Here is a 10797-nt window from a genome sequence, read left to right as displayed (position 1 = left end):
GTGAGCTGAGTCATTCAAAGATATGATGGGCCAGTGCAGAAAAATCATCTTCCTCCTTAAGCTTTGTCTTTTTAAGGCAGGCATCAATGAAATCAACATGTTCTTTTAATCGGCGATGTAGAGATCTCATGGTACGACCTATAGTTCAAGTATGACTGTAACTGCAGGGAATCTCATATACCCCTGGTGGAGCTGAAGTAATCTTGTCCTTGCCTTTGTTCAAAAAGGAGGAGATAATCATTCCAGATGGAAAAAACACCTTAAAGCCAAGCTTAGCGACTGTGGAGCTTAAAGTGTCAGTAATGCCCTTAATATAAGGTAATGGCAAAAAGGGCTTATTTTCTTTACTCTTAGGGGCAATGTTCTTGGTTTTTGTGCCCATCATTCTCCTGGAAATACCCTCATCAATAACTTGTTGGGGGTATCCATTACCTGTCAGAACATCTTTTACATGATCAAGTTCAACCTTCAGCTCAAAACCAGAGGAACCCACTTCAAACACAATGTCAACCAACGAATGGAATACAGAATTTTTGACTATGGGACAGTTATAGGAGTCATGCCTCAGATATCTATTACTATTAGCTGGCTCTCAGTATACACTCAAGTCAAACCTAATATCCCATCTGGTAATGAGAGCTTCTAAGAATGGTAAATTGTGGTTAGTTTCAACTTTAATGGTGTGGTTAGTTTCAGGATATAAATATCCTGATCCTACTGGTTAAAAATATTGAGAAAGGATCTTATTTTTTTTCTATCCCGTTCCAAATTATTAAACAATCATCTACATATCTCATGTAGATTTGGAGATCGTTGAAGTCCTGCTTGAAGATATTATTTTCAATGTGCTGTAGAAAAACCACACTGAGAACTGGTGCCGAGGCTGATCCCATTGGTATGCCCCGATTCTGTTTATAAGTTTGATACCTAAAAGTTAAGTAAGCATAGCTCAGACATAAAGAAGTGAGAATAGTGATATCTGTGGTGTCTAAGCTAGTCAGTTCTTTCCAGAAATCATCATTTTCTAAAGCGGATTTTAAAGTTCGTACAAGTCGGGGCAAGGGTGTGCTGGTAAACAAAGATATAGCATCAAAACTGCACATTGTGGTATTCTCCAAGATGTTGATGCTTTTTACCCTTTCAACTACTTCTTTGGTATTTCTTATTTTGTGTTTGCTGCTGATAGTTATGGATCTTAAACTCTTTTTCTAAGCATTGCTCAGTTAAAGCAGAACGCTAAGGCAAATAAGGCAAAATATCCTTATTGAAGTCAAGTTCCAGTATATACCCAGCCACCAAGGCATCAAACATAATGAAGTAGCAGACCAGCTAGCTAGTAGCTCCTTGAATAATCCAATTAATCCGAATTTGAAGGCCCAGACCATCAGAGTCATACTTAGACAAAGAGTTCCTTCAAGAATAAAATGCCCATTCCATCCTTATTTCCATCACGGGCACAAAGCATTCTTTATTATAGAATCAAAAGCAACTCTTTGATCCTGAGAGAAGAGGAGTTCATTTGGCATAAACTAGCTGATCCATATTGCAGACTTCACAACTCATTTCCAGAATCCTTGAACCACCTAATTTTTGAATGTCCATGCATCCAGCAGGAAGTAATCAACACTAGGAGAATTTTCAGTGAGGCAAAGCTCCATCCTGACATAAACGTGTTGCTGCTCTCAAACCTATCAGCTAACACCTAAACACATCTATACAAAAATATTTTTGATTTCCTAAGACATAGCAATATCTGCGAGTAGTTCACATAGATGGTAGCAGGATTTATTCCTGACCCATCATTTCCTGCAGATTGAAAATCGTCGTGAAGCCGGAAGGAGACCGATGTGGACTCCAGAAGGCTTGGCATTCTGATTAGAAGGCAAAGGTCCCGTCGAAATCATCATTTTAACAAAATCGAGACCTGACATTCACAGCTTAGGTAAGCTTATTACCATCTACCATTATTATGTATAAGATTTAGGTTGGCCTCAGAGAATATATTAGTTTCATAATTCAATCGAATAAATCATACAAGATGCTAGGCCTAATTAATAAAAAAAAAGCAAAGTAGTAATACACTAAAGTTCCTAATATGTGCCAAATTAGCATTTATGCAAATATACTGCCTTTGAAACTTCCGATTTCTCACCATATGTCTATATCATATATAAACCTCAGGGCGTTATCATCAAGATATTAGGCGAACCTAGTTAATCGAAATTTTGCAAAAATATTCTATACTTCCTATTTAACAACATTTACTCAGGTTAAACTTTTGTCTTCATATTTATGGGTTTTTTTCTCTATAATCTATCAGTTCTAAGGTAGATTTTCTTCTGTTAAAAATTTTGAAAGTGGAGTGAATGGTGGATATGAATACACTCTCGAGATCTGTAAATAGAACAGAAACGAAGTCACTGAAAAGTAAGAAGGTATGTATACATTAAATATAATTTTCTAAATGAAATAAAAATCATTGAAAAGGAAAATAGGGCTTAGTGTATTTTATAATAGGATTTGTGATATAACTAGATAGAATAAATCATTGTAGTTTGATAATTAAAATCAATTGGGAGTAAGGGGGGTTGTATCTACTCTCGGAATCATCTAATGGTTGTAATCTTTACTTCTAATATCAAATCTAAACTCCAATAATTCTTTAAATTGTCCTATTTCTAATTGAAACATCTAATAAGCGCAAATAACGTCCTATTCTTTCAGGTTTTTTTATTTATGTACTAATATATCAAACAGTTTGTGATAGCAAACTGTAAAAATGGAGCGGCACAGCTCAATAGTAAACATAACTCTAGAAACAGAATTTTCATATCGAGCAATATATCATTGGCTTGTTATGTTGATTCCAAATACATAAGATTTTTAAGCTTCGTTTTACTCATAAAAGGCTAAGAAACTGTGAAAATTTGCCTGATTTTTGAAAGAGAGAGGAAATATCCACTAAAAGTCAAAGAATTTTAATTAAAATCAAACGATTAGACTCTATGTATCAGCGAACCCTACTGTAGAGGTTTCAAGCACCTATTTGCAAAAGTGTTGAATTATGTATTATTTCCCAGAAGAAAATCACAGATGCATGTTAATTTGTTTTTTTCCCAGAGGGGATCATATCAAACCAACAGTCTTAGAAAATTTGGAGAGGGCTCATTTGAGAAGAAATTCAAAATGCTGGTGTCCTTTTTATTTGACCAAAAATATCGGGGGGCCACTACCCCCCCCCCCCTGCCACATCCTTTTTTTGCCAAATATTGCTCGATCAAAAGTTTGAGATAGCCATTTTGTTTAGCATAGTTAAAAGGTTCCAAAACTATACCTTTGGATTTAACATGAACCGCGCAGCCCCTGAGGAAAGGTCTAGGGATGAAAGTATACTAAGAATAATTTGCTATGGAGAATAAGGATAATGTATGATCTCTGAAAACCAGTTTCATAGCCATAAAGACAAATAACGGGTGACAGAATGCATTGGACTCATATAGCTTGGGCTTTAAATTTGCACGTTAAGGGGGTGGGAATAAGGTTAGGTTAAGTTAGCTTTGGTTACTTTACCCCCACACCCCCTTAATGCGCAAATATGTAACCCTAATTATATTATTATATAAACTAAAGTATTATATTTTCATCATATTTTGGCGGATTTAATTAGGATTAATATAACTTTACTTCTTCGGTGTGTCTAAGATCTTAGTTCGAAGATTTCACTTTTAAGCGTTTTCTGACAAAAGATGTAAGATCTTAGCACATTGATGAGCGAAAAAACGGACTAATTGTATATGGTCTTGTTGCTATTTATTTTTATCTGGGTATTGATGTGGTATGAGCCTAGAGAAAGACCTGTAGACCTAGAGAAGACAACATGTTAAAAAAGCAGTTCTTTATTATTTGCATAATAATTATAGCTAAAACATTTTAGATGCAGCCCTGCTCTACTTTACCCCCATCCAAATTATCACCAAGTCCAAGCAGGAAGAATTTGGGCTTTGTTCTGTGTTTCCATAACTACATGATAAAATGCAGGTTCCAATGGTAGGAATTATTGACCCACCGCAGCAAGTGAGTTTTTGCTTTGTAGGTGGTATTGCTGGCTTTGGAGCTAGTAGACTAAATTAATCTTCTGGAATGGTGGTTGCTTGAACTTTAGAATCAATAGTAAAGCTGATTGAACTCTGATTGTTAATATTTAATGGAACAAAAGCCTCGTCCTTATTTCCATATTGTTGAAAAGTATAAAACAGAATCTCCTCTTCTTCAACTCCCTCTGAAGTTTGTTGAATTCAGTGTCCCCAATGGCATGCATTGCTTTGCTGCGACAGACTTTTGCGAAGTAATTAAGTTTTTACATTTTGAGCATACTTTTCCTTTTGCAGGGTAGGTATGGCCAGGCCCATATTTTCGACTACAGAAGTAACATTCAGTCCCTTTTTGTCTCAATCTTGACTATCCTGGTTTTTGCTGGCTTCTGGAGATTGTATCAAATTGTATTTTGATGGGAGGGGGATAATATTCATTTTTAAAGGATTTGAGCTCTGCTTTGGTTGTTCCATATACTCTACAAACTTCTACTGCTCTTTTTAGTGTTACGCTTTTTTATTCTGCTAGTAGTTTTTCTTGTATTCTGGGATTCCTAATACCACAAACAGTTTTATTTCTAATCATTTTTACATTTTGTTTACATTTTACTTAAGTTTTTACATTTTGAGCATACTTTTCCTTTTGCAGGGTAGGTATGGCAAGGCCCATATTTTCGACTACAGAAGTAACATTCAGTCCCTTTTTGTCTCAATCTTGACTATACTGGTTTTTCCTGGCTTCTGGAGATTGTATCAAATTCTATTTTGATTGGAGGGGGATGATATTCATTTTTAAAGGATTTGAGCTCTGTTTTGGTTGTTCCATATACTCTACAAACTTCTACTGCTCTTTCTAGTGTTAGGCTTTCTCATTCTGCTAGTAGTTTTTCTTGTATTCTGGGATTCCTAATAGCACAAACAATTTTATCTCTAATCATCTCCTTAGGATCATGGTATTCACAAGGCTTACCAGCAACTTCAACTCAGTAATACACTTCTCGAGTGTCGCTTCTTCATGCACAGGATACTACAATCTAAATGTATCGTCTTCGTATTTTGTTGAATCCCGGTGCAAAACACATTGAAAAGTCGCATTTACACCTATTTTCGTGAGCTTTTCATGGAGATAGCCAGTTCTTTGAGCCAAGTCGAAAAAAGGTTTTTTGGTTTTCTGGGAGTTTCATCAATTAATAAATTTGATAAGGAAGTCATGGGGTTTAGCAAAAAAGATAAATAAGCTTTTAAAAGGTCTAAGTCATGGTCAACAGAAGAGAATTTCTAACTAATGGAAATCTGGATGGACAAATTTGACAACCGGAAAACAGGAAGGAAAACCGGAGAATACAAGACTGGGAGACAGGTAAATCCCGTATCCAGTTTCCCAGAAAATGCCGAAAGTAGGCGCTCTCTAATGATGAGTAATCCACAATTATGAAGAAACTACGTTTACACCCAATTACGTTGGCAAAAGCAGTGAATTTTGTTCTTTGTCCAGATGATACTTCTGACCTGGAAGACCTGCCAAGTGAAGATGAAGACCCATCTGATCCACAGTATATTCCTCCTGACTAAGTTTTAGAAGAACTGCTCGAAGCTGAAAAAGAAACCGGCCGAATTGAGGCCAACGACTGTGACAGTCAAGATGAGTCTCAAGCTAATGGAGGTGAAGAAACCCGACCACAACAAGCCCCAAGTATTCCTACTTCCAAACCAATGAGACGACGAGACATTGCTTGGAGGAAAGTAGATTTGATCCCACCAGACAGTCTGTGGAAAGATCAGCTTCGAGTTGACCAGAAAATGAGCGGCAAGACACCATTGGAATATGTAAGGTTGTTTTTCGATAAAGAAGTAGTAAGCAACATACGCGATCAGACGAATATATATGCAATTCAGAAAGATGGCAAGCAGTTAGGCGTTTTTTCGACTGACATTGAGTGTTTCCTGGGAGTCCTTGCGTTTACAGGAATAGTGAAAATGCCCTCCTATCGCAGCTACTGGTCAAAATGTACTCGTTACTCCGTGATAGTCGATGCTATGTCACGTGACAGATTTGAACTGATAAAGAAGTATTAGCATTTCAATGACAATGTATCGCAAAATCCTCAGGGGGAACCTGGTCACGACAAGATTCATAATACTTGTTCCTTAATAGAAAAGGTTCGAGCCAACTGCATGAAGAGACACCCGGAACAACACCAGGTCATTGATGAGCAAATAGTTCCGACGAAGCAGCAAATATTGCCGAAGCAGTACAATCCGAAAAAAACACATAAGTGGGGATACAAGTTCATCTTCTGAGCGGGAATCAGTGGATTTGTGTATGATTTAGAAATCTACACTGGCAAGGGATCAGTTTATAGAAGTGATTTGGGGGTTGGTGGTGACTTTGTCCTCCGACTTGTGAGGGGAATCCCAAACCACATGAACTACAAGCTCTTTTACGACAATTAGTTTTCGTCACTAGACCTGGCCCAAACCCTAAATGTTTGGGCCAATGTTTGGGATGGCAAGCGAAAAGAGCATATAGAAGTGAAGAGACCACACTGTGTGAAGGAATACAATCGCTTTATGGGTGACGTTGATCTTGCCGATATGCTGATAGAGCTGTACAGAATTGACTTCAAGTCTCGAAACAAGTGGTACATGCGAATTTTCTTTTTCTTGTTTGACGTCTCCATTGTAAATGGGTAGATCCTATATGGCAGATGTCTTCCTACTGGACAAAAACCCATGAACTTGCTGCAGTTTAAAACGGAAGTTGCACGCGCCTTTCTGTCTGGCGCATCCTCAGCGACACCTAAGAGAGGTAGACCACCCAGCGAAGCTCTATCCCAAAAGAAAAAAAAGTATAGTTGCCGCCCACCAGACTCGACGAGACTCAACGGCCAGGAGCACTTTCCAGCTTGGACAGACAGCAAACAGAGGTGCTGAGCTTGTGTTCAAGCCCACTCCAAGGTGAAGTGTATGAAGTGCGAAGTGTCTTTGTGTTTCACGCCAAACAGAAACTGTTTCCTATCTTACCACATCGCGACTATGTGTCTATCACATATGTGTGACTATGTGACCTTAAATAAAGCACAGAAACAGGCGCGAAATTTTCTCCTCTCTTTTTTCAATATTCAGGCATCAAAGGCAGTGATGCCAAATGTGGTACAAATGTGCAATTTTGGCACATTTCACCTCCATTGGTACAATTTAGTACAATCCCACAAAATATGGTACATTTTACAAAATTATGGTACAATGTGGTACAATTCAGTATGTTTGTATTCTTTCACCTACAAGTGTTTTATTTCACCCAGATCTGTTCAGCATAGTCAAAATAAGAGACAGACAAGCAGTCGCCTATTTTCCTTTTTTCGTAAACACACTTCATTTCCGGCGTCCAAAGGTCGACAAAAACATCTTTCTGTGTAACAAGTCTTACAGGTAAGTAGAAATTAAAAATAATGTTATCTAGCTCAACTACATATATATATATATATATATATATATATATATATATATATATATATATATATATATATATATATATATATATATATATATATATATATATATATATATATATATATATATGTGTGTGTGTGTGTGTGTGTGTGTGTGTATATATATATATATATATATATATATATATATATATATATATATATATATATATATATATATATATATATATATATATATATATATATATATATATATATATATATATATATATATATATATATATATATATATATATATATATATATATATATATATATATATATATATATATATATATATATATATATATATATATATATATATATATATATATATATATATATATATATATATATATATATATATATATATATATATATATATATATATATATATATATATATATATATATATATATATATATATATATATATATATATATATTTTTATATATATATATACATTCCAAACGGTAAATGTAGTTACCAAACTTTGAAAGCAGTGAAAGTTTTCTTTTTTTTCAGAATTGCATAAAATGATTCATTTTACTTGTAGATAGATAGCTTATCATCCTTTCATCTTGGGGTAGAACTAACGTAAATAGTAATATTTGTGGGTGGGGGCAATAGTGGTTGTGGCACTTGCAATTGAGTCAAGGTCTAAAGCTATGGTATAGATTTGAAACATTAATAAACATATATTGTTGTCAGATATTAAATTATCGTCCCATTGTTTATATCTGAGTCTCTTGACTAAAATGGCTGCTGACCACTGTGTTTGGTGAATGCTGTGAACTTGAGTGCCTCTTCTCTTCTGAATGAGATGACACATGGTTTCAGTCTGCATTTGATTGCTCAGATTCTGCAACAGGAAAGGTGTCGGATTTCAGGAAAATTGCAGACTTATGTAAATATTGAACTGTACCTCTTCCAGTGATTAAATAAAAAAAAAAAGTTTTTTTAATTGAAAGTAAGGAGCAACATTAAAACTTAAAACGAAGGGAAATTATCATAGACAGCGCAATTACACTGCCAAAGTAAAGAACGATGTTGGCACAATGTATTATTTTTTTTTCTTTAGACCAGGGCACTTCGTATCGAAGGAGTTGTCGTAGAAACTTTGAAAAGGGCTCATTCGATTCGAAATTGGAATGTCTAGTACCCTTTTTAATAGTAGAAAGTTATTGGAGGGCAACCAATCCCCCTCCCACGTCCACCCTCCCCTTTACCCATTATGTTTAAAAACTACATTTTGCCTTAGGATTAAATCAGAATGATGTTGGCAAAATGTATAATTTGTTTGTTTTTTTCCTTTAGACCAGGGCACTTCGCATTAAAGGAGTTGTCGTAAAAACTTGGAAAAGGGATCATTCGATCGGAAAATGCAATGGCTAATGCCCTTTTTAATAGTGGAAAGTGATTGGAGGGCAACCAATCCCCCTCCCCCACCCACCCTCCCATTTGCCCAATATGTTCAAAAACTAAATTTTGCCTTAAGATTAAATCAAAATGAACTGTGTTAATGTTAATTCCCAATAAGGCATATCAGCGGTATTTTTCTTTTTCTCTGAAAAGACTATGCCAATATAAAACGAACAGATATTAATTTTAAAAAGTTTTTCAACAAAATAAGTTTTTCAAAGAAAAGCAAAGAACTCCATTAAACCAAAAATGACCAAAATTAAAATCAAATAATCTACTAAGCGTGAAACTACCACAAATCAGCACCGATAAATAAATGCAACCCAAAACGAACAGAAATTACAATAAATAACCGAGTCAAACTCAAAACGAGCAAAAATTAACATGAGTAGGACTCAAAACCCCTATGCCTTCCCAAGGCCAGAACATAATTTACACTTTGCTGAAAAAAAATACAAATGAATGTGCATTGTCAGTTTAATATACATATGCTGATATTTATTAATCAAAATGCTATTATTATTTGATTTATTAAATTAAACATTTATATTTTTTCAGTAAAGTACAAGTTATGTTCTGGCCTTGGGAAGGCATAGGGGCTTTGAGCCCTACTCATGTTAATTTCTGCTCGTTCTGAGTTTGAAAAAGTTTGCCAAGTTTATAAATGGACGTAAATGTCCAAAGAACAACGACTTTCGTTAGCTTGTAGGAAAATATTTCTGTAGTAAGATATGTTATTCCGAAAAATTTTTTCAAGGGTGGTCTGGAACAATGTACTGTACGAGAAGAGAAAGAGAAACAAACGAACGGAAAAATAAAGCGAATGAAAATGTCTTATCCAAAATTTTCATAGATAGTGCTTTACGTCACCGACGATCCGCGTGTTACGCGAAGCGTACCACGCGGAAATTAATTTGGGATATGGTACATTTTTTTGTAGTTGGTACATTTTTCATGCAATATGTGGTACATTTTGCTTTGAGGTGTTGGTAACACTGATCAAAGGTTTAATATTCAAATTACGCCGGCATGTCTTATATCAGTGTAGTAAGCTTAACTTTGATAATTTTAGCATTCATCTAACAAAAAGTAACTTTAGCAATTGTTTGATTGCCACTGAAATCTAGATTTATTTTAAATTATAGACCTAGCTGCCTCTTCTATGGTCAAATGCGTCTTATTAAGGCAATCTATCCCTTTCCGTACAAACTTTTTAAAATATTTGTCAGAAGGTAACATTTTTCAAAGTAACATTAGGGACAAGCAGCCCCTTCCAGGCATGAAATGGAAGAATAATCTTTCTGTGTTGTATACAAATGCTGATATATTTTCAAACAAACTTGATGAACTGTATTCTTTGGTAGCCTATATTTACAGAAACCTTATAGGCCTATCTTCTCTGATTCATTGATCTTACTCCTGCCATTTACCCATGCTGCAGCCATTTAAACATTTTCTGGTAAATTTTTACCAAATCATATTATTGACTTAAAAATAAAGTGAATATACCACTTGATGCCTTTTTTTATGCTCTTTCCAAATATAATAATCGTTTTTGTCAGAAATGAATTTGCCCCCACCTCTATATATACCAATTCAGGGTATATATTTGCACATTAGGGGGGTGGGGGTAAATTTTATTTCTGATGTAAATGGGAGGTAAGTTTAAACTTTACCCCCCCCCCCCTAATGAGCAAATATATACACTGAATTGGTATTTAGGGGTGGGGGTAAAATTCATTTCTGACAAAAATGATTGTTATATTTGGAAAGAGCATAAAAAAAGGCATTGA

The 10797-nt window shown here is 35.1% G+C and overlaps 1 protein-coding gene across 1 annotated transcript in view; it reads left to right on the top strand.

Annotated features, from left to right (window-relative positions):
• The first annotated feature begins 10021 nt into the window (after positions 1-10021).
• The window catches only part of LOC148949393 (18S rRNA aminocarboxypropyltransferase), a 48369-nt gene continuing 47593 nt past the window's right edge, over positions 10022-10797 (top strand). Inside the window, exon 1 of the mRNA XM_089092945.1 lies at positions 10022-10051. The gene's annotated coding sequence lies outside the window, so the exon portion shown is untranslated. The remainder of the gene's footprint in view (positions 10052-10797) is intronic.

Source organism: Artemia sp. Qi Xiang Cuo, chromosome 8, assembly GCF_049724085.1.
Source record: "Artemia sp. Qi Xiang Cuo chromosome 8, ASM4972408v1, whole genome shotgun sequence".
In the NCBI taxonomy this organism is placed as follows: domain Eukaryota; kingdom Metazoa; phylum Arthropoda; class Branchiopoda; order Anostraca; family Artemiidae; genus Artemia; species Artemia sp. Qi Xiang Cuo.
Note: the sequence above shows the minus strand (reverse complement) of the source record. Positions and strands in the feature narration are given on the sequence as shown.